The sequence below is a fragment of the Aedes aegypti genome, chromosome 2 (genome assembly GCF_002204515.2).
Source record: "Aedes aegypti strain LVP_AGWG chromosome 2, AaegL5.0 Primary Assembly, whole genome shotgun sequence".
NCBI lineage: Eukaryota > Metazoa > Arthropoda > Insecta > Diptera > Culicidae > Aedes > Aedes aegypti.
In genome coordinates this window covers 350,173,294-350,201,203 of record NC_035108.1, presented here as the reverse complement: position 1 = coordinate 350,201,203, position 27,910 = coordinate 350,173,294, and the positions used below count along the sequence as shown (strand labels likewise).

Sequence of the window (27,910 nt, the reverse complement as noted above, 5' to 3'; positions counted from 1 at the left end):
AAATTTTGTACACAAATCGTAGCAGAACTTGATCTCTACAATATTCGTCGTAATTGTAAATGTGCGGCTTGTTCTGCAACAATCATCATTTTGCAACTTGTTGCGTAAACTACTAATTTTGGAACCAATTTCCACTACCAGCCCTGCTTTCCGGTGACATCTCCTGTTCGCGCGAATTTGAAACCGAAAAACCGACCGCAACCGGTTTCGAATATCGATTTCTATTGGGATTGGATTGACTAGTGCCCATAGGCCATGGCGGTCCGATGAGCTAGCTCCGGTAGCTTAATCAATCAATCGGCCGGTGGTCGGTCGGTGTAGTTACCAAATGTATGCGTTATTAACCCGAAACGATAAGATCGTGTGTCTTCTCTCGGCCGGGGGGAACCAGTTTCGGCTTTGGCGATGGCGAGTCTCATCTTTACGACGACGAAGACGACGGTGATGATGATGATGATGATTGTGGAGCCGATCGAATGGCTGCATATAATGAGTTGAGGCCCCGCTCTCCCGCTTCGGACAGGGACTAATTAAGCCAGGTTGCAAATCGGACGGTGCTAAAAAATTAAACACAACCGAATTTTAGCCAGCAGAGAGATTTAGACGGGCGAAGCTCGTCGCTGTCTCTCAGAGGTTTGATGCGTGGTGAATCGGTGATCAAGGTTGTGAGTGGTCGGTCGATGATAGCTTCGGGCATTTCTTTCGCACGAGATTTGGATACGCGTGAGTTCTGGAGGTCGTGCAGTGCGGTCCCAAAACAACTTAATTTGCCGTGAAGTGAGCGAAATGTCGGTCAGAAATAGAGCCGTTTGAAAGTTGTATCAGATAACAAAATGAGAATAATGGCATGAATTTGAGTATGAATAGAATGCGTCCTCTTCGGAGTTCAGCATTATCCAAGTGTTGCCGCTCGTTGACATAACGATGCCAGACAAAATTCTAATACAGGTTCTACAGTCAGAACCAGTGCTCTTAAATGCCATTGACATCACGTGACTTTGACAATAGAATATTGCTAATATCTTCCTTCCCAGCGCGAAATGTCACCATCAAGGACAGCATTAGCAAACTAGATATTTCCCAAATTTTGACATTCAACGGCACTGGCTAGAATATCAGTGACTATCTCGAATAACCTCTTGCTTCAAAAAGATGTGTATTGGTTTTGACATGGAACAGCGATACGCATGCTTTGCGTATTCTCGCTCAAGGGGTTTATCATCTGCCTTGCTTCGAATAGCTTTTCGGATCAAATTATTACACCTGGAAAGCCTTGTTTAGATTGTCTTTATAATTATTATTGTGATCATTAACAAAATAAATACCTGCATTTCATGCAATCCAAAGTTTCAGTTTACATTTTCCTCTGATGGACGGTGTGATTTATATTGGGTAAAGCCGGGTTAGAACATGGTCAAACCTTTTTTCTGAACATTTTGATTTTGAAAAACCTCAAGAATTTCTTTCAAAATTTCTTCAATCATTTCCTCCGGGATCTACTTAGGAATTCTTCAGAAGAGACAAACAGCAATTCTTAGACAAATTCTACAGCGAGTTCACATAGTACTCTTTCAGAAAGTTCTTCGAAAGACATTTACAAGTTTTTTTCTCTAGAATTCATTAATTCAAAACTCATGGGATTCCTCTAGCGGTTTTCCTAAGGTATTATTCATTGATTGTCCAAGAAAATTCTTCAAGAGTGTTTCAAACAAATCATGTAGGGGTTCCTGTGTGATATTTTTCATGAATTGTGTCGTTTTTTTTTCATGGAATCCTTTATAGTTCATATGGAAGATTCTTTTAAGACGTCTTCCAGAGAATCCTCCAGTAATAAATTCAAAGAAAAATAACTTACAATTATTCGAGCAGTGACTGATCCTTTGATCATGACGCTTGCAGTGATGAAAAGTGCTGAACGTGTCAGCTGACTCGGAACAAAACAAAATGCTCGCGAGCATCAAAGCGCTGATTAACTCGCATCTGTTATGCTCACGATTAAACGAAGCTGAAACGATTCGCGAATGTGTTCGGAGCTGTTAAGATTGATTGCGCTTTTAGGAAAAAAAAATTACCTTCAGAGATCTATGGTTTTAAGGATTTTTTGACTACCAAATTGGTAGCTTACTGTCGATTTGATAGATATACAATTGTTTTGTCAGTCAAAACCATAATAAATCACACCTTGTTCGGTTACTCGCGACCAAATGAACTTTTTACAATTCCTTCTGGAATGTTCTCCCGATCAGGCAGTCGCGAACTTTCTCGCATTAAACTAGTTCGCGAGTCTGTCATGTTCGTTTTGCGTTGGTTTACACTCGTGAGGTGCTTCGTGATGCGAACATTTCCATGATTACCTAGTAACGAACACTTGTTGAGCGTAATATCGCGAATCCGATAAGGCGCATTCATTTCAAATTATTTGGTTTACCAAAACGAACCTCTTGAAAAACTCTTTCCTATATTGAAAGTCCCAGCGTTTTCTTGTGGAAGTGCAAAACACTGCTCGGCTTTCACAAAGCAAGTAACACGACAACATTTCCTTCCCATCCCCAAATTGACCTGCATTCGGACGCAGCTGGCGCCGTTATTGTTAGTTGTAATGATAAACGCACCAAGTTGAGCATTCTACCGATCCCGAGTAGCGTCTGTTGATTCCGTGTGTAAGTACAGCTGCTCTTGCAATAACGGAGTAGCAACTGTGGGCGGTCAATCATGCTCATGCTTAAAGACAATCAGTTTCGAAATATTCTTAAAGGTATTCATTTAAAAAAATGCTATAGGAATTCTTTTAATAGTCCCTCGAAGAATTTCTCAAAAGGTGCTCTAAAGTCTTCCGGGGATTCCCAACAAACCTTTTTGTAGAATAAGAACTAATCAAATCACTCTCAAGCATACTTTGGTTGAATAAACTGTTATTCAGCTTTTTATATTACTTGGGTTGCTGTAGCAATACTTCCAGGAATTGTTGCAAAATATTCTTCAAAAATTTCAACAGAGTTAAATCCAGGAATCGCTGAAGAAATCCCTTGAAAACTTATTCTACTTCTCCGTGATTAATTTGAAATTTATTTAAAGATTTTTATATTCGATGTTTTCTCCTGTGGTTCCACAAGGTTACCTTCTATACAATTTCAATATAATTTTACGTAAAATTCTTAAATCTATTGTGATATATCGTTACATGTACAGAAAAAACAGGATCTTATACAGTTCAAATTTCACATTTCCTTCATATGTAACTACATCATGCATTATTCGTATTAGATCTCACTCTGGGCTTAGGAAGTTTATGCCCAATTCCCTCTTGGTAACATCAAATAAATCTTTCGGGTTTTAATAAGGAGTTGCTTTAAAGACTTTCGTAGTAAATTTGTCAGGACTCCTTTTCTAAGTATTTCTTTTTAATTTATTTTTTCTGGGATTGTCCCATATACTTCAACAAGGTTCGAAAGTTATTTCAGTTTTTATTCCAGAGATTCTTACAAAAGTTTCTCGAGTAATTGCCTTTCCAAACTATCAAGAAGAATCAGGAAATGTCCGAAAAAACTATCAAATTACGTTTCAGAAAACTTCTATAGGTCTTGTTTCTTTTTCCAAAAAAAAAAATGTCCTAAAACTGTTCCAAAATATTCTGGAGATTACGTATGGATTTTTTCCTGGAGTTTCTTCGGAATTTACTTAAATACTTCGATAATTTCTGCATGGACCCTTATATTACTCAATGCTCAGGTATCACTGTAGCAATTGCTCCTGCAATTCTTCTAATCGTTGTTATGGCGATTGTTTTAAAAAATATCCATAAAGTTTTGCTAGAAGTTTATCGATGATCTTCTTTAGAGAGTTTTCAACAAATTCATTCCCATCAAATTTATCAAAAAGGGGGGTCTGTAGCCTTGAGGTTACGCTTCCGCTTCATAAGCGGAAGGTCATGGGTTCGATTCCCAGCCCCTCCACAATAAAACCCGTCCAGCCACCAGAAGACGCCTCACGGAGGACCGTGCTTTGGGGAGCACATCCATCCTCCGTCAGTATCAGATGGTGACTGAGACAAACTGACCCTCTTCGCAGGCAGCTAGCCTCACTAATAGCAGAGCTCTCTCCTACCTGCTCGGTGTGAGAATAAAAGAGTAGGAGAGAGTGAAACTAGATGTATATATAGATAAGTTGAAAATAGATCTGTATCGATAAAGCAGCTACAGATCAATTGAGTCCGGCACAGTAGTGGCCACGAGCACGGAGTGCCTTAAAAAAAAATTATCAAAAAAAACTCTTCCGGCAAAACTCTTAGAAGTGTCCATAAAGTTAAATCATAAACTGTTTCAGAGTTTTCTCCAATAATTCTTCCAAGAATATAAAGTTTTATCGACTTTATCAGTGTTGAGGCAGCTAAAACGACTTTTGCTTCACCTTCTCCAACGTTTCGGCGTACATTTCGCCTTCTTCAAGGGTTTCTACAGTTATAAATTAAACTAGTTCATACTAGAGAAACTTAAAAGTAGATGGAGTGCCTTGTACCTTTTAATTCCGCCCCTAAATTTGGGGTGCAACTTAAAGGTACTCCGTCTACTTTTAAGTTTCTCTATTGAGATTCTGCTCAGAGGACTCGAATCCATTAATAATAGTTCAAATTAGTTCATTTTTATCAGTTAGAAAAGGCAAAACCATCCGTGTGCGTGCGATTATTGTGAAGAGCTTTTATCTACAAACAAATTTTTGAAGGAATTCATCAGGTTTTTTTCAACAAATGCCTCAACAATTTCTCCAAGGCTCCTCTAGAAATTATTACACAAGGTAATCTTACAGGTTTATCTACTTATAAAATTTCTGTGCATTCTCCTACAATTATAATTCCAAAAATAACTTACTCATTATATTCAGTAATGACTCTTGAAGTTCTCTTGAAATTTTCCAAGGCTCCTCCGAGGCTCCTCTGGTTATTCCAGAAAAACCTTGACGATTCCCTTCAATATATAATTCATGAACATTCTTCCAGAAAGATTCTCAGCGAATTATTCATGAATTATCACGAATATTTGATTAAAACATTGGTATCACTTCAAGAAGAAAATTCTGGATCAATTTCTCGAGTGATTCCTGGAAGAAGGAAATCTAATACATATTTTTTGGTTTTCGGGAAGAATAACCAGTATGGTAAGTAATCATTGGCGATTAATTTTGAATAATATATTGAGTCCTTAAAAACTTTTTGATTGCCACTGCATCCCATTTTTCATATGGTTGTTTAGGAGTACGATTAATCAAGGATGAAAACTGTCGTAGAACTTTCTGTACATTCTTTAATATTTATCAAGGTATCTAACCTGATAAACCTTCTTTAGGTGGGAACGAACCGACAGAAGAAATAGCTTATAAGGGGAACACTGCTTCAAAATAGAGTCGTCAAATTAAGTACAATACATTGTAAGCTTCCAAGGAGTTTGGCACAGTGATCCTTACTCTACTATTCAGCTTACAGCTCTTCACAGTGAGCACAGGATTCTCTAACGAAGGCTTATTATAAATCTCTACAAAAATTTATTCAATCAAAAATATCTACACAAGTCTCCACAGAAATCATTGGAAGTCTCCAAAGAAGTTTTCATAGTAATCTTCACTGAAACCTCCAACAAAAAAAAGTCTCCCCTTAAAAGTCTCTCTACAACTCTCTCTCTCCACAGAAATGTTCGCAGATGTCTCCATAGAAGCATTAGTCTCTTCGGAAGTTTCCAAAAGTTTCCTTCTATCGGGGCGGGAATAGATCCCACAATCCGTAACATGTAACAAGAATTCCCCTTCTAAATTCTTTCAAGAAATCCTCCAAAGAATCTGAAAAAGAAAAGCCTAAAAATCAGTATAAATAGATTCGCTCAGCAAGTTGAACAGGGTTTCCTAAAATTCAAAGTCTACATATCAAATTAATTTCATTTTTTTATGATACATGTTAATATTTCTGCGCTGTCACAACTTAAACTTAACATTCCGGAGACTTTCATAATCACATCGCAAACATTAACTGTGAAAATACCGATCGGTATCGATTGAGAGACACCAATGGTAAAGAAGCACAGAATTCACTATAGAAAACGCATCATGCGAAACCATTTAAGTGGTACTTCAAGTGAATTAGATATATATCCTTTTATTTCGTTCCGTCAGATATAAGACTGAAGAAAAGCAGTCAATTTTGTCAGAGAAACACAAGATCAACTTCATCATAGCTTTTGTTCGCGCAAGGAGGCCAGCAGGGATGGAAACGATATTTTCAGCTAGCATCCTTACTTTGTTTTAGAGGATGTATAGATGCATTAAACTAACAGCAAGATTCATTAACTACAATAAAAATTGATCATTGATCAAATTTTACTTGAACACCTTTTCGTTTTAGTCAATTTATTAAAAAAAAGTGAAAAATATGAGCTTTACGATGTGTTAAGGAACTTCTCTAAAACAATCATATACATCGGTTTAGTAGACGACATACGGAAATAAAGTACATTTTTAATGTTAAAAAACTTAATGAATGCAAAGGCTTACATTTGAAAGAGTACGGAACTCAAAAATATCTACACAAGTCTCCACAAAAGTCCTTACTGAATTTAAGAAGGTACACTCAGAGGTCTCCACAGAAGTCTCGAAAGAAGTTTTCATAGCACTCTTCGCAGAAGCCGCATCCAAGAATTTATCAGAAGTCTCCTTACAAGTCTCAGCAACTCTCCCTCTCCAAAAATTCTCATAGAATTATCTACACAAATCTATTCAAAAGTCCCATCAATAGACTCATCAGAAGTCTCCACAGAAATTTCCAAAGAAGTTCTAATTGATTGAAACTTTTCATGCATGAGTTGTCAGTCACACAACTCAGCAGTCGAAAAATAATGAAAGAGTTCGTTCATCTGTTTTTGACTCATTGCCTCGAATTTCCAAAGTTTATTCATACAAAGCAAAGATTTCTTGGTAGTCTAGTAGACATTCGGTTTTCACGAGTTTTCGACTGACTTTATGACTGAATCACTGTTGACGACTTGAGTGTGATTGAGTGATTTTGCACGAAAAACTAAAGCACGAGATATTCGAAGCAGATCTCTATCAAGTTCGCTCTCACGGGAAAGCTCATTGAACGAAGTTTGAGTGTGAGTCTGTCAACACTGTAGTTTCGATATTAATTCAGGAATTTCTCAATGAATTCAATAATTTAATCATTCAAATATTTTCTCCATGGTTCACTATAAAATGTATACATTCAAAGATTGATATAGATTTTCGAAGTTTGCATTGATAATTTATTGACGGGTCTTTGCAATATTATCCAAGACAAAGATCTCAACCAGGAGTTATTTTAAAGAGTTCCACTAAAATTTCCTCAGTGCTTTCCTTCCAAGTCACCAAGTACTATCTTAAGGATTCAAGCAGGAAATCTACTAGTAATTTTTCCTATTATTAATTCTAGAATTTGCTAGGGCATTTCTCCAAGAATTTTATCAAAGATTCTACCAAGATTCCTTCAGTGAATTTAATTTTAAGAAAATACTGCATTAATATCTGAGGTATCTCGAAGAATTGGGTCCTAAAATTTGAAATGAATTCTTGTTTTTGTTTGATAATACGAAAGAGCATGTTCTTGTAATTAATTTAGCATTTTTTCCTGCTCGAATAACAGCTATAACATATGTAAACTTTAATTTTAAAAATGGTCACAATTTTTATCTTCTTGACGTTCGCTTAGTCGACAAAAACATTTAATTAAGGACAATTAATTTTAAGGACATATAGGAAAGAATCCCTGTCATGGCAGGGAAGATGGCTTCCTCACACATACAGACACTTTCAGCCAGCGGTTTGCTCTTTTTCGCAAATTATGCAACTTACCAGTAATTAATCACAGTCAAATTGCTAAAACACTGCAATAACTATATTACCTTTCCATTTTTTTTTTTGTTTCTGTTCGGGATGAACCACTGCGACCAGTTTTCTTTGATCTTTTGTGGTATACCCGTGTCCTTTGTTTAGTGCATGTCGTTCTACTCCATTACTATTGAGAAATAATGAAGTAGTCGTTTTTTATACAAATATCATTCTTTACCATTTTGCATAGAGCCTCTTTAGAAAAAGATACCGCTATTTATACCTTTTGGAGAAAACAGCTTGTCACCATTAAACTCTCAAAAGCGCGCCCCTTAATCAGGTTCGGCCACTAAACTGGTTGAATGATACTGATTTTGACCATGCATCGGTACTCTAGCGTATCAAAATTTTGCTTCTACTTATAAGGTTCAAAGTCGTTTTTTGAAACTGTGAATAGGTTTCATCCCATGAAACATTTAGATTCCTTGAAACAAAAAGCTTATTTTAGAAGTTAAGAGGTCTGCTACTCCACTGATTCGGAATCGTTTCCCTCCTAGATATCGAAAGGTAAACTCTTGAACTCGGAAAGAAATTGTCTCATGAGTTGAAACCAACCTCAGATGGTGATTGAGCCATTTTTTCACTTCAACCTCCTCATTATCCAGGACAAATAGGTGGGTCTTAGTGCCTTGTTACTCTCTTATACTCTTCCGACCCTAACTTATAAGTATTCACAAGAACAGATACAACAAGAGTACAATATGGTAGATCTTACCCCGTAACGCACCTCGAAAAGGTGATCTACCCGCGTTACGGGCCATTTTACTCATTTTCTCAACTAATTATGCTCGAAATTTGAAGATTCGTGGTCATTTTCTACACGCACGACTACTATTTCGGTGCTTGTTTACATTAATCCACTTGCAAACAAAGGACATTTTTCACTAAATTTCCTAGTTTCTGCTAAAGGTTGGAAGTACAGCACGATTTACTTTCACTTATTGTATATTTAAGAACACGTACTAGATAATTTCTGGTAGATATAACTCAAAACTTAGCAAAACCGTGGTCAAAACAATCACCATGTTAGAATATTTCATTTTTTTTATTTTTCTATTTTTTGATCGCTTTCGTTGTTGCAGTGTTGTCAGTGTCGTTTAAAGATATGTAAGACATCCAGCAGTTTGAAAGCGAATTGAAAATAAACGCCAATCACAAATATGAAATGAACATCAATTGCTGGCAACGATGTACATTTGATTTAAATTTCACTACTACCCGGAAATAATAAAATAAAGTTGTGCCTACTACTACATTAACATTAAAATTTGTGGATTCAACGGAGTTTCACCTTAACACTGGGAATGTTCCTATTTGACATTTCGGAAGGGACACGGAAAACAAAGTACCCCTTAAATTTGAGTTCAATCCAAGGGATGTGACAAAATTAAAAAAAAAACATAAAAAAATGTTTTTTGGACTGAAACAAACGAAAAACATTAAAAAAATTGAGTAAACATGCGTTTTTGGCCTAAACTAAGCGTTTGACACTTAAATTGTGACAAAGCTTTAGGACCCTATTTCTAAAGGAGTAAATCCGAAAAAAAAAATCTGGGCAGACTCATCCACATTCTTCTAAACATTTCATCGTGAATTATTACAGTGATTATCATTGGCATTCCTTCAAAAATTCCTTCAAGGATTTCATGAAGTATTCTTTCAGTTTATTGCACGAATTCCATCACGAGGTTGTTCAAGAATTAAAACAATGGTTCTGATAATAATTCAACTATACTATTTTTCTGGAGTTCTTCCAAAGAATTGTTGAGCAACTCCCCAGCGAAATTTTGAAATCATAATCTATTAAATTTACTCTGAAATTCCTTCTAAGATTTGTTAGAAGAGCCAGGATGTTGTCAAAGGAATCTTTCAGGATTTAATTAGGTAATCCTGTAAAAAAAAGTTTTTGCAATTCTTCACTTAGATTCTCCACGGTTGCAGCACGAAATTTCGTCAGGGTTTGTCCCTCCAAATTTTCACCTGTGGCTGTGAATTGAAAAATTTCCTTCCTGAGATTCCTCAAGTAATAAGTCCAAAGAGCTCCTCCAGATATATTTCAAGAGATTTCTGCATAATTTACCAAAAAGACCGCTTCATGGTATATATCAGCAACGCTTGTTCCGAAGATTCATCCTGAATTTCATTCGGAAATTCCACTGGGATTTTTTTTAAACATTGTACTACATCAGTTTCTTGAGGCATTTCTCCAGTAATTTCTTAAATAATTAGTCCTGGAAGCTGTCAGGTATCACTCATACAAGAAATTTTGAAAATCGCTTCTTCTCGAAAATATCATTTTTTTATTCCAGGAATTTAGCTACAATTTTTCCTAGATTTTTTTGTAAAATTATTTTTTTACTTGATTTTTTACTCTACCAACTTTACCACACGTACACGGGTCTCTACAGTAAGCGGTTAGGTGATATGGTGATATAAAGCGATGCATGCATTTTTAGAAACAAAAGCACAAAATGAATGAAAATAGTTCTGCTTAGTCAACAGTTAGGTTTCAATCTTTATGCACAGAGTCATTGGTAGAAATGTTTCACAATTGTTGGAATGCAGCCGAAAACAAAAAATACACTTTTCCAAAAATACCAGTGGCTAAGTCGACCATACAAACAAGGGCAGTGAAAAACACAAAAGTGTTCACAAAAATATTTACATATGTCTCAACAAAAATCCTCACAGAAATCTCACAAAAATCACACAGAAGTCACCAAAGAGGTGTTCACAGTAGCCTTAATAGAAGTATCAACCTTAATCATAACAGAAGTTTCCTCAAAAACATCCACAGAAAACTCCACGGCAACTCTCACAGAAGCAACCATATAAATCTCCATGGAAGTCTCTACACAATTATCTAAGAAAATCTCTGAGGGAACTTCTAAAGAAGCTTCCATAGATGTCTTCAAAGAGATTTTCACCGAAGCTTTCACTAATTTTTTCAAACAATTTTCTACATAAGTATCCACAAATAGCGATGAAAAATTGATTGTTTGAATGGAAAGGTATGCTCAAATATGGAAAGTAAAAACTAGTTGCGTGAGCTCAAATCGATTGATTGTTCTATTCTATTCAACAGATTTTATAAAATTGTGTATAAAAAGTTAAATTTAGTTGTCATACCACATAAACCATGTAATCAAAATCAAGTTGAAGCTTTATGCTTATCAGTGCAATCGCCAGCTGACGTCAACGGACTTATATGAATTGCAGACCATCACTTCAAGATATATTCCAAATGATGCACCTGTTGGATAATGATCCCGTATTTAGAGTCGTCCAATCATTCCAGCATAAAACAGATCCACCACATCCGTCAGTGACGTACAACGTTCTCCAACCGGTGCGGTGTCCAGTTACATCACATCGTCGTGCCACACTTCCACACCTGCTAATAAGGCTCCCTACCGGAAGGAAACGAGTCGAGATTTTCCCCTCCCTCTCCATCATTACAGTGAGTGCGGCGACGGAAATAGGAACCAATCGTGGAAACAATGAGACTATGTAATCACCAGCCCCCGCACTTTCCTTAAATTGATGGGTTGTCGTCGATATCTACTTTTATCTTCTTTTCGGTGTTTCGTCCCAGCTGGGACAGAACCAGCTTCTCAGGTAAATGTTCTTATGAGCATTTCCACAGTTATTAGTCGAGAGCTTCCTTGCAAATTTGCTATTTGTGACAAGCACCATGCCATGCCCTAGGAAGTCGAAAAAATTCCCAACCCGAAAAGATTCTCGACAGGTGGGAATCGAACCCACAGCATTTTGCTGACTAGCTGTACGTTTTCCGCTACAGCCGTCTGGGCGTCTATCTTGTCTACTGTTTGTAGAAACATTCGTACCAGAAAGCGCAATGCAACAATTGCTGAATGAAATTTTAAATAGCTTCTCGACGGCAAGGACTACGGCCAGCTACGTAGTTAGAGCCGTGTGAAAGGCGATTCACGTCAGCCCGGGGTCCTGGGTCATCGTGGGTGTGATTAGATAAAAGAAAGCTCCGATCCGATTGCATGCAATCCGTGCGTTTTTCAAAGCGTATCGATGGAATCGCGCAGACATTGATAGATGTTTGCGGTGGTGGTGCGCTTCGGTAGGGCGAAACAATATTAATTGCGATGAAAGGGGAGGTAGGTCGAGTCAGTTGGCAAATATACTGTGGGGGAGTGCGAGGTTAAGGTTCGTCGATAAAGTAAATCGAGTTTGAATTCTAATTATACCATGTTCCATGGCTACAGGTAGCACCCGGTTGAGGTGAGGTAATTGAAGCTAATTTTGTTTTTGAGGCATTCGAATCGTTTGATAGCGTAACGTAGTCATATGCGGACGTCATCGACAAGTGAATTTCATATCGGCACGGAACCGCAGGTGTTCCGCTCTTGAGATGCTGAAGTGATGAAAATATGTTTTGATTCTATAATAGTTGCTACGTGGCGTGGGCGGGAAGCATGACAGGTTGTGATTGATGTTATTTTCGACTTCAGTGATTATGACTATTAATTCTGGATTTGAAGTAGTTTTTCTTGGGAGTCAAAGGAAAAGCTCCAAATTGCTGAAAAAATCTTCATGTTTCGAGTTGATTCAATGCCTACGTGCATGTTTAAGAATTTTGTTATAGAGATACGGAAGGTCGAGTTATGGAGAGTTGGATGATTTTATATTGAGCTATTTAGAAGCTTTGAATGTAATGTAGTTCAATGCTTTCTGCTTGTACCGACCAGATGAACTTCATAAACAGAAGCATGTTTAACTCATTTGTCATCTTGAAGTCAGCCGTAAGTCTCATTTCTGATGGCGTCAATTTGCAGAATCGAAATACGATTTGGGAGGGCTTTGTCTGCAGGTGTAAGCTTGATTAATTGCCCAATATCGAAACACACATTTCAATCATCATGCGGTAGCAACTGGTTCTTGTCCCTCATATCGTTCCATTCCATATTGAAAACAGGATCGTGGTCCATCCATCCCGGAACAGGTCATACGATCAAAACAGGCAGCAGCAGCAGGGATTTTCAATCTCTGTCAGCAAACGTTTCTAATTTGAATAACCCAACAACCTTGCCCAAAAAAAAAACGATTGACGCTCAATGGCATACAATCTCTCGCGTAGACTGACGACGATATTGTCCACGAATGTTATAAGTTATATGCAGATCAGGAATTTATTGATCCTAAAAATAGACGGTCGCGACGAAAATAATCTTTGGTAGCCGCAGGAAAAAAACGGCGAACCGACCTTTCCAGTTAAATTTGGCGTGGTCAGTCGAGCGTGAATTCATTAATTTGGACCCTGATACCATGGCAAGTGTCTGGAATGGGTGAGGAGGCCTTACGGACTTTGCCTTTATTTGCATAATGCACGCTGCTATGAGTCCCGGGACGGATTTGGGAAGAAATTCTTGGGCTAAAAATAAGATTCCTGTTCTTAGAAACTAGATACCGGTCTGCGTCTGTTCGGCAGAAGCCAAAGATCGGACTTTGACGGGGGGTAGCTAAAATAAGAACTCAAGGTCTCATCAACGACCAAATGAGCGTACAACCTTGAAAACTGAACCAGTTTCACGTGACATTAAAGATGTCGTTTTGCTAAAAAAAAAGGCTTTTATTGCGTGATCAGGTTGTAAGAGGATTTCTCTGGTGGAAATTTAGTCAATAATTCAGAGTGAAAGATGCTGAAGTCGACGGCCACCTCGATATTTTCTATTCGTTGGATGAAGGCCTCTTATTTTTCATGGCATATGAGTAGGGTACCTCGGTGTAATACGCCCCACCAGGGCAATACGCCCTTCTGAAGTTTCACGGGATTGAGGCTTCTTTTACGCGTAAATATGATTCCATTTCTTAACTATTCGCGAATAAATGATGTTGCGCATATACGTTTTTTGAGAAGTATAAACAATCAATAGAAATTCTAAAAATATCGAAAACCAGGTTTTTGGTGTAAAATTATGCGTCCGATAAGCAAGCCTTGCCGTTAATGAAGCCCTTCCTTTACTATTGTACTTATTACAAAAACTTTTATTGGAAGACGACTGCTAATGGACCCCTTTAAGCTTAGCAAGTGGTAGAATTCTCCTTGGAAACATTTCTACAACACTGTGGACCTTTTTTCTATGGGAGGGGCATATTGCCCGGGTTGTTTTGAAATGTAAACATTGGGACGGTTTAAAAAAAACATCTAGTACACATTTTAGAAGCAACCTGGAATGAGAAAGTTGCATGCAGAGCATGACCAACTAAATAAGCAACACATTGACATAAAAAACTTTAGGAGTGATGCATTTGCTACTGCGATAGAGCAGTTTTTCCTTAAGGGGGGCGTATTACACCCTTTTACCTTATACTACTAATTCTGAAATACTGATCATGCTTGGCAGAACTCTTTCCTTCCTCACTGAAATAGAAAAAAACTGGTCTAGAGGCTGCTTTATTTTGTTGCTCGGAAAATGTGTCTGGAGCATCAAATTGATTCTATCCAATTCCCTGTATTCTATTACTTCGAATTCCCGAATGTACAATTACATCCAATGACTTTTCTTCGCGATTATGGAATTCGGAGTAATGTCATTCGGGGATATGGAATTCGGAGTGATGGCATTCGGGCTAATGGCATTCGGGAAAATGAGATTCGGGATGATGAAGTAGAATCAATCTGAAGCTTTCGTCAAATTTTTCGAACAAAAAAACCTAGCAGCCTTCTTCTTCTCTTTAAGTGAGGAAATTAAGGGTTCCGCCATTCGTGATTAGTATTTCCGAATTAGTAGTATACTCATATGCCATAACACATCGAGCCAAAACCTAAATTCACAATCCAAAACCTTTCTCAGCATTGTCAGCAAATCATGCCACTCGCCTTCAAATGAACCAGGACAGCATTCCGACAAGTGTTAATACTTTTAATTGCAGCCGCATCCAACTGACAACTTCCATTTAACTACCCCAGAAAAGGAACTTTAATGAGCTCGAAAACTTGGAGCCAATCAGTCACCTGCCTCCTTTGCGTCACGATCCCTCGAAACAAGGGACGCGAAGGATGATGATCGCAACGGCCAGTATCGCGCAAATCAAAGAACTGGCTCACCCTGGGACCATTCGTCCCATGTCGTCGTCGTCGTCGTTGTCCTCAGCAAACAAAACGAAAGAAATTGGAAAACATTTTTCTTAAATTAACTGACCATTTTCGAGGGAAAGGGACCCGATCACTAGTGGTTAACAAAATTTTAACCACCGGAGATATAAATTTCGAATAAATGCATAATATGATGTGTTATACCAGAACCTACAAACAAAGGCTTTGCCAAAGCCTGTGTAAAACTATGGCCAATGCTAGAAATGTTCGCATCATGAAGCACCTCACGAGTGTAAATCAACGCAAAAGAAACATGACAGACTCATGAACAGGCTTAGTGTGAGAAAGTTTGTGCCTGCCTACTCGTGAGAACATAACAAAAGCAAAAAGTTCACGAACATTTAGTCGCGAGTAACCGAAAAAGGTGTGATTTATTGCCGCTTTGACAGAAAAAATCAATTGTATTTTCATCAAATTCGTTGCAAACTACCAGTTTGTAGTCAAAAACCCTTAAAACCAGAAATTTTGGAGGGAATTTTTTTTTATTTTTCTAAAAGCGACTCCGAGCTGCTCCTAACATGTTCACGAATCACTTTTGCTTCGTTTACTCGCGAGCACAACGGATGCGATTACATCAGCACTCTGATGCTCGCGAGCCTTTTGTTTATTTTTTTCCGGTTCAGCAGACATGTTTGCCACTTTCCATTCCTGGCTATGTCAGCTATACGCTATTTTGCCTTAGTGATCTGGATCAGCCAAAAACTCCATGGGACCCAGGCTTTCAGATCTATTAGCGTTTTTAGTGATCTCTTAAAGATTTATAAACAATAAACATACTCATATAGGCTCATGAGAATATATTCCGGCTTGTTTTGAGTTTAACGACCGTTCAAGGCAACTTTATTATATAAGGTACCCCGGGGCAAGTGAGAATCCGGGGTAAGTGGGCGTTTCGTCATAGCTCAACTAGGAAAAGTTTTTCATGGGGGTATTCTTCTAGAAAGTTGAAGATACAATGACAAGGAATGTATTTAATACTAAACATATTGTTATTTTTATTACCATGTGGTTCATGTAACAGTTGTCAGTTCAGCGCCATTTTCAACTTGCATGACAAATTGTGACACGTTTCACGTCTTGCATTGACTCGCAAAAAATAAATGTGTTTTAAATCGATTTTCCATCAGTAAGCTATAATTTTTAGTATTATTACAAGCTGCTAACGATAAACCAATATTTTGTTTTCATTTCATATGAAATTTTCGATGGTCTATCTTACCCCAAAATATATTTGTACCTGGGGTAAGTGGGACCTATCAAAACAAAAACCAGAAACAAAACTTTTCGTACACGTTTCATACATTTTGCTAGAGAGTAGCACTAAAACATTCAAACAAATGATTTTTATCAAAAAAGATCAACCTCAAATTACGTAATTGCATAAGAGGGAGAAGAAAAGTGTTATTATTCTTTATTATTTGATTATCTTTTTATTTTTGAAATACGACTTCAAAATTGAACAAACACACAGCTGAAATTTGAAATGCATCATGAGAACGATTACCGTTTTGATTCATATTACGGACACTTAAGGCTTCAGTGAAGTATAACCCAGCAGAGAGCATACAAAATAAATCATTCTGTATGATTCTTTGCGTTATCAAGCGTTGGAAGCCCTTAACTTTCGAATGGTGGGTAAAGAACTCGCTTCCGCAACTTTAATAATGTTTAATAAATCAAAATGTGTGGCCTTTTCATGATTCTTATTCCGGACGCTTCCTCACTTTTGCCTCATATTCCGGACACTTTGATTCGAATTCCGGACAGCTCATGATAATCATTAATCGAACAGTCAAACCATTAATTGAAATCGTCAAACCACTAAAGAGACATCTAAGGTAGTTGGGCATTATAAATTTTCAAAGATATTTCTGGAAAATGTTTACTAAAACGAGCCTTGAAATCGAGAACTTTTAAACGGCAAAAATTGAAACATTTCGTGTGAAATGTTTCCCATACAAAGAAGAGTGTCCGGAATTTGAAGCTGTCCGTAATATGAATCAAAACGGTACTTTTCTATGTTATTTTAACTTAATTTGTTATATCTACCAAATTAAGTAGTGATGGAAAACAATTCTACTCAATAAGGTGGTTTTCTGCCATGCATATAAATAATAACCAAACATATTTATAATTTCGTCAATTATTGATTGTTTATGTGCTACATTTTAATTAACAACTTATAAATGATTTATTTTGAACATGTTTAATTCCTCTTTACGCTTTTATTGAGGAATTTTCAGTTAATATTAAATGTGAGGTGACATACTATTAAATAAAGGGTTTCTTCCTAAAACGTAACGTATTTTATGGTTGATCCCTTGTGTACATCAAATATGTACATAAAATAAAAAATCTATGACTTATCAATCCTATTATTGTAATGGTTGACTTACTGATGTGGATTGACGCATGAAACTGGATGTGTCCCACTTGCCCCGCTTAGCGAGGTAACTGCGTCCATTGACTCATTCTAAAACTTTCTTCCAAGGTTTTCACAATTTCGAAATTATTCGATTAGTTTCATGCACACACCAGCAAATATGTTGTCAAAACGTGATTGTGTTGTTAGATTTGAAAAATATTGGCATTTGAAAATTTTATTGAACAATTTGTTTGAACTATCGTTTTTTTCGTTCCCACTTGCCCCGCGGTACCTTACAGGCCTTTAGAACTACAAGCGTGACCAGTGATCTTTCGGAGGATTATGAACAAGGTTGATACCTAAACGGGCATTTATAATTACACGTTACTGGGATTTGAGTTCAAAGACTATTTAAGGTTATCCAAGAACTACTTGTGGTCATCAGAACTACAAGCGTAGCGAGTGACCTTTAAGGATTTTTTAAACACGGATAACATCCATACAGACTCATACAGTTAGGCTGTAACCGCCAGGGGATCCTGCTCCATATACACCAATATGCTTGCTGGATACTCTCGGTAAACTTCTGAAGAAGGTCATCCTCGACAGGCTGACGATCTACACGGAAGGCGAGAACGGATCGTCGAAAAGGCAGTTCGGATTCCGTAAAAAGACTTCGACGGTGGATGCTATTCGGACAGTCATCGCGTGCGCGGAGAAAGCGTCCAATCAGAAGAGGAAAGGTAATCGATACTGCGCAGTGGTAACGATAGACGTTAAGAACGCGTTCAACAGTGCTATTTTGGGAGGCTATCGCCGCAGCACTACACAGTATGCGGCTACCCGAATATCTGTGTAAAGTTCTGCAAAACTACTTTCAGAATCGGGTGCTGATTCACGACACAAACCAGGGACCAAAATAACGAGGGGAGTTCCACAGGGATCCATACTTGGTCCAACACTGTAGAATATGATGTACGATGAAATGTGCTAACCTTGACATTGCCGAATGGAGTCGAGATCGTCGTGTTCGCAGATGACGTCGTTCGTGCGATAACTGGCGAGACTGCGGAGGAGGTGGGGATGCTGACGGCGTAATCGCTAGACGGCATTGAATCGTGGATGACTGGAGTCAAGATGCAGTTGGTTCATTACAAAACGGAGGTGATGCTGTTCAGTAATTGAAAGGTGAGACAGCAGTTCGAGATCAACGTCGGAGGACAAGCAATCTCATCGAAGCGCTCTCTAAAGCACCTTGGAGTAATGGTTGACGACAGAGCTACGTAAACTATGCCTGCGAAAAGGCAGCGAATGCAGCTGGTGGACCAAGAAGCAGTACGAGGCGTCTTCTGTCGACCGAATCATCGTCCACATTGAGATACGGAGTCCTGGCTTGGGCTGCAGCGTTGCCAACCAAACGCAGTCGAGAGAAGCTAACAGGTACGTTCCAGTTTGCAACCCGTATTCCTACCGCACTATATAGTCGGAGGCAGTGTGCGTTATCGCCGGAATGACCCCCATCTGTCTGGCACTCTGGCTGAAAATATTGCATGCTACCAGCAAAAGGAACTATAAATGTAAGGAATACCTTCAGATTGGAAACAATAGCCAAGTGGCAGCAGGAGTGGAATAATTCGGAGAAAGGACGGTGTGTACGATCACAAAACATGGAGAAGTTAACTTTTTCATGACCCAGTTTTTGTCAGGCCATGGATGCTTCCGGAAATATCTGCATAGATTCAGACACGCTGGCAATGTGCAGAGTCTGGCCTGTCCAAATATCGAGGAGACCCCGGAGCATGGTATATTCAACTGCCCACGATTCAGGGATATACGAAGTGAGATGATGAAAGAAACCGCAAGCGTCGTGGTGAACAGGGGGATATCGCAGATTATGTCGTTGCTGCACAACAGATGGCGTGAAGACCAGAGAGCTCCGGGTCGTGATCGAAGTAGGCTAGGATCCTCCGCCAGGGACCAGGCCGAGTAGAGCGAGCGTATCGTAGTATCGATTATAAGATGTCGGAGCGCCAGCAAACTGGAAGTCATCCTCCAACCGGAATTGCAGAACCGACCCTGGAACTTGACCGGCCAACATCGAGTCGGATTAGGCTGAGTCCACCGTCGGGGTCTAGCTGAGTAATTCGCGAAACATCACTGGCAAAAAGGTCGTCGGAGCGCCTGTGAACCACAGAAATCGCCGGACGGTCATCGGCATCTGCTCGGTTAGTATCGGTTCGGGAGATCTTCCGCCGAGTAGGATAGATCCACCGCCGGGGACTACTCTGAGTAGTACGTAGCGTATCACCGGCTTGAGTCGTCGGAGCGCCAGTGAACTGGAAGCCATTCTCCAACCGGAATCGCAGGACCGACTTTAGTACTCCACGGGACAGCATCGAAGCATGAAGAAGTTCGTAGCCGGAGTAGGCTAACTCCACCGTCGGGGACTAGGCCGAGTAGTATCGATAGTCACAAACCAGTTTTGGATCGTCGGGGTGCCAGTGAACCGGAATCGCTGAACCGACCTCGGCATTCAACTGGTCAACCAGGAGAGCTCGAACGGCAGCAATGGAGAACGAGTCGTCGTAGAACAACAAAATGTACATGAGCGTCCAGTAGAAGTTCAACAGGACTCTGACACGAGGCCAGTCCAAGGAAAGTATGCGTCGTCGCACAGAAAGCTGTCCAAAGTCCCGGCGAGATCTACAGCCGCCAATTAGGCAAAACGAGTAGTCGCAGAGACACCGTAGAAATGTCGTAGTGAGCACCGTTTTTGACGACATTAAGCTCCAACAGCGAACTAGCAGAACAGCTAGAGGTTGAGACTGACGAAGTGCATGAGAACAGCCCTCCCTGATGAAGTTTTTTTTTTTCTTTTTTTTTCTATCTTTATTAACGAGATTTTTAGCCCTGGGCTAGTTGATCTCGGGACCAACGGCTTTACTTCCCTTCCGAAGGAAGTCGTCACTGAAATTTTTAGTTACTATCTCGGGAATGGGATTCGATCCCAGGTCCTCGGCGTGAGAGGCGTGTGTTCTAACCACTACACCAGGTCCGTCCCCCATCCTGATGAAGTTGCGTGATGTAGTTCCGGAGGAGATAGAGGCACAGGAACGGTAGGGAAAGTTTTTGAGTGGCCAGGCATTTGAAGCTTTTTGTACTCTACCATAAAGAAAAAAAATGTTTTGAGTTCAACGACTATTTTAGGTAATCCAAAATCTTCTTCAAGTGCAGGACTTTAGATCTACAAGCGAAACTTGTGATCTCTCGAAGGTTTATGATGTTGTAGATGTTATGTTCATGACGATATGTTCCGTCAAGGTGTGTCTTCAATGACATCCAGACAGGTTAATATAGTTAAGTTTAATCAAATTTTAAATTCAGCGACTATTGAAGGGTATCCTTAAATTCCTTTGTGTTTAAGCCTTCAAACGTAATTTGTGATTTCTTAAAGGTTTATGAACAACATTTATACACAAATAGTAACATGCCTTCCTTGATGATTAAAGCATAGCTTCACGCATTTGCGGGGCATATTGCAGAGCTCCATCGTCGACAGCCTTGGGCGATACTTCTCCAGTTACCCCTAACGTTTTGGGTCGTCAGGTCCTCTTCCACTGCGTATAGCCAGCGTACTCGTGGTCTTCCACGAAGTCACCGAGCTCAACCTGGTTCCCTGCTGAATATTATTTTTGCATTTTTTTTTTCTTCCGACATTCGCACTAAGTGACCAGCCCACTGAAGTCTGCCGTATTTCGCACGCGTGATAATATTCGTATCTTTGTACACTTGATACAACTCGTGATTCATGTATCTGCTCCACACGCCGTTTTCGAGTTTTCCATCGAGTATTGTCCGCAGCACTCAACTCTTGAAAACAACGAAGGCTTTCAACGTTCAAGCTTCGTGTCCGTAGAGAGCCACTGGAAGAATCAATGTTTTATACAGGGCGAATTTTGAAAGTTGCGGGACCTTAGCTGGTTACGTAGTCCGTAAAAGCTCGCTGATATCCTTTTTAACCTCCTCTATGGTCGGTGGGTCCACAGCTTGGTTGTCATCATCTATATTCATCCTGTTTCTAGTTAGCCACCGCCGTTTTATCGATCAGAAAATGCCTTTCTTGACCATTACACATGTCGGGCACTCGTACGATATTATGCCGCGCGCCATTGACCCTTACATAAAATGTCTGCATATCGTTCCGGTTCATGCTATCTTGAGCTTCAGCTACCACACTTTCTTCGTGCTGTTTTTTCTTTCTGCGGTGGATTCGTTTTTCTTCGGCTCTCGCTGCCCTGTACCGCTCTCTGTTCTGTCGGGTACCGGCGACAGGCATACGGCTTCTGGTAACATTCTTCATGTCTGTCACTCTCTGTCACTCGTCATCGAACCAGTCGTTTCGTCTTCGTCGTTGACCAGTGCCAATCGCATTCAGCGCTGTTGTGTCCATAGGCTCAAAGATCTCAGGTTACGAGTGTAGATCATAGGCCTTCACTCAAAGACGTTTTTGGATAGCCTTAAAAAGTTGTAGATTTTGTAAAACTGATAGGATATATATTCTTGAGCAAGTTTGGCTGTAAACCATATTCTTTAATGTTAGGAAGCTCATTGGTTATGCATGTAGATCTTAAGATCATTACTCAAAGGAGTAAAATAACAACTGGAGAATGCTAAACTTTGTTTACCATAATCATATGAGCCCACAAATCTTATTGATTTACCTTCAAGAAATTACAGGTTACGTTTGTTGATTTGAAGCAATGTACTCAACATACTACTAATAAAACCCTAGAAAAACGTCAAATTTGATATCACATGTTTGTTTGACTCTGCTAGGTTTGAACCTTGTTCATTAGCCATCGGAAGCTCTCTGATTACCTCTGTAGATACGAAGGCTTTCAGTCAAAGACATTTTTGGATAACCGTTTGGATATCCAAACTTTAAAGGACATATTTTGTTGAGCCTGTTCGGTTGTTAACCTTATTCAGAACGTCGGAAAGGTTATAAATTACGCTTGTAGATCTAAATGTCTTTCCTCAAAAGGGTTCCATGATTACCGTAAAATGCTAAATTTGAGTAACCATAATTGTAGGAGCCTACATGAGTATACACCTTGTTGATTAAGAGATTACTGTTTACGTTTGTGATCTGAAGACTCAACGGAGTTCTTAGATAACCCTAGCAAGTCATTAGATTCCAAATTTCAAAGAAAATGTTTGTTTGAGTCTGCTTGGATAGGAACCACAGATAGATTCATAAACCTTCGAAAGATCTCTGGTTACGCGTGTAGATACGGCGGCCTTCACTCAAAGACAGTTTTGGATAAATGTTAACAACCGTTGATGTCGGATTTCTATTGAACATATTTGAATGAGCCTTTTTGAGTCTAAACCATATTCTTTAACGTCAGAATGATCTCTTGCTATGCGTGTAGATTTGAAGTCCTGAATTCAAAGGAGTACTTGAATGATCTGATATAGACATGCTGAACATAATGGATCATAGTTGTTTGATCGTGCGTGAGCATGAAGCGCGTGATGAGCACTGGTTATTTCTTTAAATCCGAATACCTATCATCAAGGAGTTTGTGAGTTCAATAACACATACAGTACTGGACAGAATAAAGTACGCATTGGCCGTTTTTCCATACAAAATGGTCAAGTTTGGAGATCTGAATCTCAGCTTCTAGTGGTCCGATTGATCTGATATTTTCACCACAGCCTAGATATAACATAGATACTCTATTAAAATATCACTGCATTTGAAACACAATCTTTTAAATTATTAAAAATCTCTCAATTTGCAAAAAATTGCAAAATTTAATTTTGAAAATATTTTGAAAACAATCAGTTTTACCGAAAAATGATGTTCTGCAAACTTGTGTGTCTTATCAATTATTGTACATTTTTGCAGAAGGACATATTGCTCTAAATATTTTCATTTAAAAATTATTTCTACTTTAAAATTTAGTCATTTTTATCGAAATTTGAGATTTGCGATAACTTAAAAGTTCGTTTATGAAAAACTATGAATTTCTAGCCTAGCGAATTTGAGGTTACTTTCAAGCTGCGGTGAAAATTTCAGGTCAATCGAACAACTAGAAACCGAGATATAAGACTCCAAACTTGATCATTTTGTATGGAAAAACGGCCAATGCGTACTTTATTCTGTCCAGTACTGTACCTAACACATCCTACATGCCAGCTACCAAGATATAGAATTTCTATTAACCCCTCTACTAGTAGCTTTTTACTGAAAAATATATTACAATTGTAATGAGTCTTTTCATTCTCAATATGTGTGCACCATTTTTTAACAAGCTCTCGAAAACCCCTTTTAGTTTTGGAATTTGTATCGATATTAATCATTGGTCATCTGTGTCCAAAGTTATTCAAAAATTACTTGGGGACCGACGCGTAGCCATAACCCACGTCAATTTCTCAGGATACATCATTTTTGGACTCACTCTTCGGAGCAATACATTAATGAGAGTAAGTTGTGAAAAAATGAAGCAATTTTGTGCAGCCGTCTTTGAGTAATGCGTATTCAGGTTTCTGGTACCACGCTGGTCAAATAAAGGACTCGAAAACATCAAAAAACATCACATCGGAATTTTTAAATATCTCCAAGAATACTTAACCGATTTGTATGAATTTTTCAGAGTAGCTCCTTATTACATGGCATTGTATAGTCTATTTTTTTTATATATTGACCAAAAACAAAATGGCTGCCAAAGACAATTTATATGAAGAATGTTGGTCCCACAAGGAACATCGGAATATCTTAAAACCAGATCACCAATGAATAAATCATCGACATGGATTCTTAAACTAGAAGAGTTTTTGAGAGCTTATGAAAAACTGATACAAAACTTATGAGAAAATAAAAGTTATTTCGATTTCAATATTTTTTTTTGGTATAGAGTTAGGCTGCTGGTAGAGGGGTTAATGATATAGTTGGGTTATTCATTTCTGATCGGGAATCCCTCAAGAAACCAGAAAGCTCGAATTCGAGTCTCACCTGGCCGAAGCAAGGCGTCTCGGTGGGGCGTTTCTTTCCACTACCTCGACGAAAGACCGGAGCGATCTTCTCCCTGTTCCGTGGAGGTCATTTGCATAATAATTGTTTATCCGTAACCCCTGTAATCAAGTCATGTTTCTTTGCTCAGGGTTGCGTTTTGATCTTTTTTGCTTTCCGCGCCCGCCGATCGCTCATCAATTTTTTGCGGTTCTTTTTGGAAAAGAGTAACATTTCGGTGGGCCGGGTAATTGAATACCCCCCGCCCCCTCCCCCAGAAGTCGCGTTCCGATCCGTGATGGTGACCTGGTACAAATTGTTGCAGTGGCGATGGCATCGCAATAATCGGGACCTGAACGAAGTGCGGCGTTTAATCGAAGAAAAATGAGATTATTAATTGGAAGCAGGGCAAAGAAACTCCGAAAAACAAGGCCGCCGAAACATCGTCAACATGTTAAGGATTCAATTATCCGGTCGCTTTGGAAATACCTGCGAAATTGGTGATCATGTTAAATGGTGACATTTTGATGGGTGAAATTAAAGCAAAGAGCGAGATGGTGCTGGCTGAGAGTGGTATAAGAGCTGGGAGCTAAACATGTATGAGGTTTTAAAGGTTGAACAATTGCCTGAAGGTGTTTTATTATTCTGGAAGAAATTTTTAAGTTGCTGGGGAAATACTTCATCAGTTAAGAATTTGATGATTGCAATCAACAACTAAACACTTCTCATTATTCAAAGGGCTTCGTTGTTCCTGCGTACCTCTTCTAGTGTAAAACAACAGAAAAGTCCATTTTTAGCACAAAGATTCTGCAATAACTCTTCAGTTGCGTCAATCGATCGGAGCGTTAACCTTCCGCGGTAATCCACATGTCCAGCGGATCAATCCATCCCACAGCACTGCTGCGCAATGCCGTGTAAAACGTGTCCCCAGATCATCAATGCTTCCATGCCATCATGTTTGTGACTAAACGGCAGTAGAACCAATCTTCAAGATCACGTCGCCGTAGTCTTCGTCATCGTCACATCACCACCGTCTTACTCCAGCACTGCAATTTCAAACCCCCCGTTTGACATGATGATCGCATTCGATGCACTCTGTGACGGATTTATGGAATCGTTATTACTTTATAAATCATTGGCCAAACTGGCATGGCTGCGAGGGCAGCCAGCTGCAGTTTTCGTGGAACAATCGATGGGAAACTGGCGGCCGCAGGCAGCTTTCGATCCGTGTGTCCACACTGCGCCGGGACTGGTGTGATACATGTCAACTTGGCGAACATGCGACGCATCTCACCATCAATCGGTTCGGTTTGCCGTCGGTGGTTCCCTTCTAGCGTGACTTGGTGACGTTCGCTCGAGAGCGGTTCTGGTGTCCCAAATGTCTCAATGCTCGGGCAGGAGGAGTGTGAGTTCTCTGTTTGGTTCTTTTCTGCAACAGCTTTGCAAGCCGCCAACGTCGCTGCCGCCGTTGAAGGTCGTTCGAGAATTTCAATCAAATAAGTACACACAAATAGCGCGACAGCCATGACTCGACGACTCGATCGTCATCTCGCGTCTTTCTAGCGGTGCACAATGAGAACATTTCGGGGACCAAATCCGAATAAACATTTTGTTAACAACATGTTATTTTTCATTATCTGTAGCATTTCAGAATTTTAACATGTAAATTGAAATGCTCTGCTTATAAGAGAAACAAAATCACTTTCTTATGAAATCAAATTATATGAAGCATGTATTTATTATGGATTCTCTGCAGAGCTTCCTTCCTGGTATTACAACAGCTAGTTCATATTGGTACAGCATACAACATGGCTGGCCTGAAAATTTGTTTGAAGATCAGAAGTTTGTTTTGTTAGATAAATTTTCCTTTTTCTGTTGATAAGTGGATGAAGACATTTTGCTTGAATGCCCTCAATGTGACTTTTGAAAGTTAAATTTTTATCTACCATGAGTGCTTGATACTTAACATGATCTAATCATTTTTTTGGAATCCCTCTCATCGTAACAACATGAAGGTACCAGATAAAACCATAAGCTCGATTAATTTGGGAAAAGACCACCATAACCTCACCGCCGCCGTTCAACTTTACGTCACGCCGATCAAAATCAATCATATTATAAAAAATACCGCAGGGAATATATAGGTGTTGCACTATGAAAACTTACAGAAAATCGTACATCAATGTGTCAAAAGATTTTTTCAAAAAGTTTACCCCAAGGAATCTTTATACGGATCTCTTCGAGAATCATTTGATAGATTCTTTTGAAGATACCTTCTTAAGTATAAATTCATCGATAAATGATTCCAAAGATTCCTGCAGGATTTTTTTCCCAAAGACTGAGTTGTTGTATTTAATTTAAGTTTTTCTTGTGATTTCAATATTTCCTTTAAAAACTGTTGCTCTTGAGTTTTTCAAAAATTTGTCTAGATTCCTCCAGTTATTTCGTTATGAATTGCTTCAAAAATATTCTTACAATTTCTTTAGAGCGTTTTTGATTTCAAGAATTCAAAGAGTTTTTTTTTTGTAGGATTTTAAAGGATTCCACAATGATTTTTTTGAGACATTCCTAGTGTTTGTTTGAGATTTTTCCGAGGTTAATGTTATATTCTTTCAGATCTTCGTCCTTGAATTATTTTTTGTATTCCTTCATGAACTCCTTAAGCACTCATTTCGAAAACAATCCAATTTTTTATTGCTGGAACTTATCCATGCATTCCTAAATGCAAATTCTGCTTGGATTCTTTAAAAACGTAAGAGATAAACTTTCAGGGATTTTTGCAGAACTTCTTTAAGATTTTCTGCATGCAATAATCCCAGAATTAAAACAGAAATACCTCTACACTCTCAAGGGATTCATCTAAAATTTACTTGAAATAATGTTCCAAGAATCCATTGTGAGATAGGTTCAGAAATCTTTTCAGTGGTTATATTGCGATTTTTTTACCACCTCTGGCGTTTTCGGTTTTAAACCTGAGGTCAGGTCTGACCCGACTCGCGATAAACGAACGAAAGCGGATCCAGGTTCGAGCCAAATCAACTGTGGCATTTTTACATTCAAACTGTCACCCACACATTTTATCAAATTCTACTTTTTTGAATACGAAAGGACAAAACAAAGTTTAATTTATAATCTATTGAACAATGTCGAATGCTGTCGTAAACATCTAATGTCACTAATATATTTGTATAATCGATAATTTTCATAATTTCAAAAATGTAAACAATGAATTTTTGACAGTTTGACCCCGCTCAGGTTGGATCGTAAAAAATCGACAGAGCGAACCTCGTTGTGTTTGGGTCGAACCTGGGGCGAACCCGGATCCGACTCGACTGAATAAAAATACGTTTGACAGCTGTTAGGGCAGATCCAGGGCGAAACTAGGTTCACCGCAGCAATAAACGAAAATGTCATTAGAATCTAGTGATCTGAATTTCGTCTTTCTCAGATTTCGCCTTCGATTTCGCTGCCCCTTTTCGATCACCGCCGCCCA

At 38.9% G+C, this 27,910-nt stretch overlaps 1 protein-coding gene across 3 annotated transcripts in view; it reads left to right on the top strand.

Annotated features, from left to right (window-relative positions):
• LOC5577565 (probable nuclear hormone receptor HR38) overlaps window positions 1-27,910 on the top strand; it is a 479,889-nt gene that overhangs the window by 163,562 nt on the left and 288,417 nt on the right. The window lies entirely within an intron of this gene.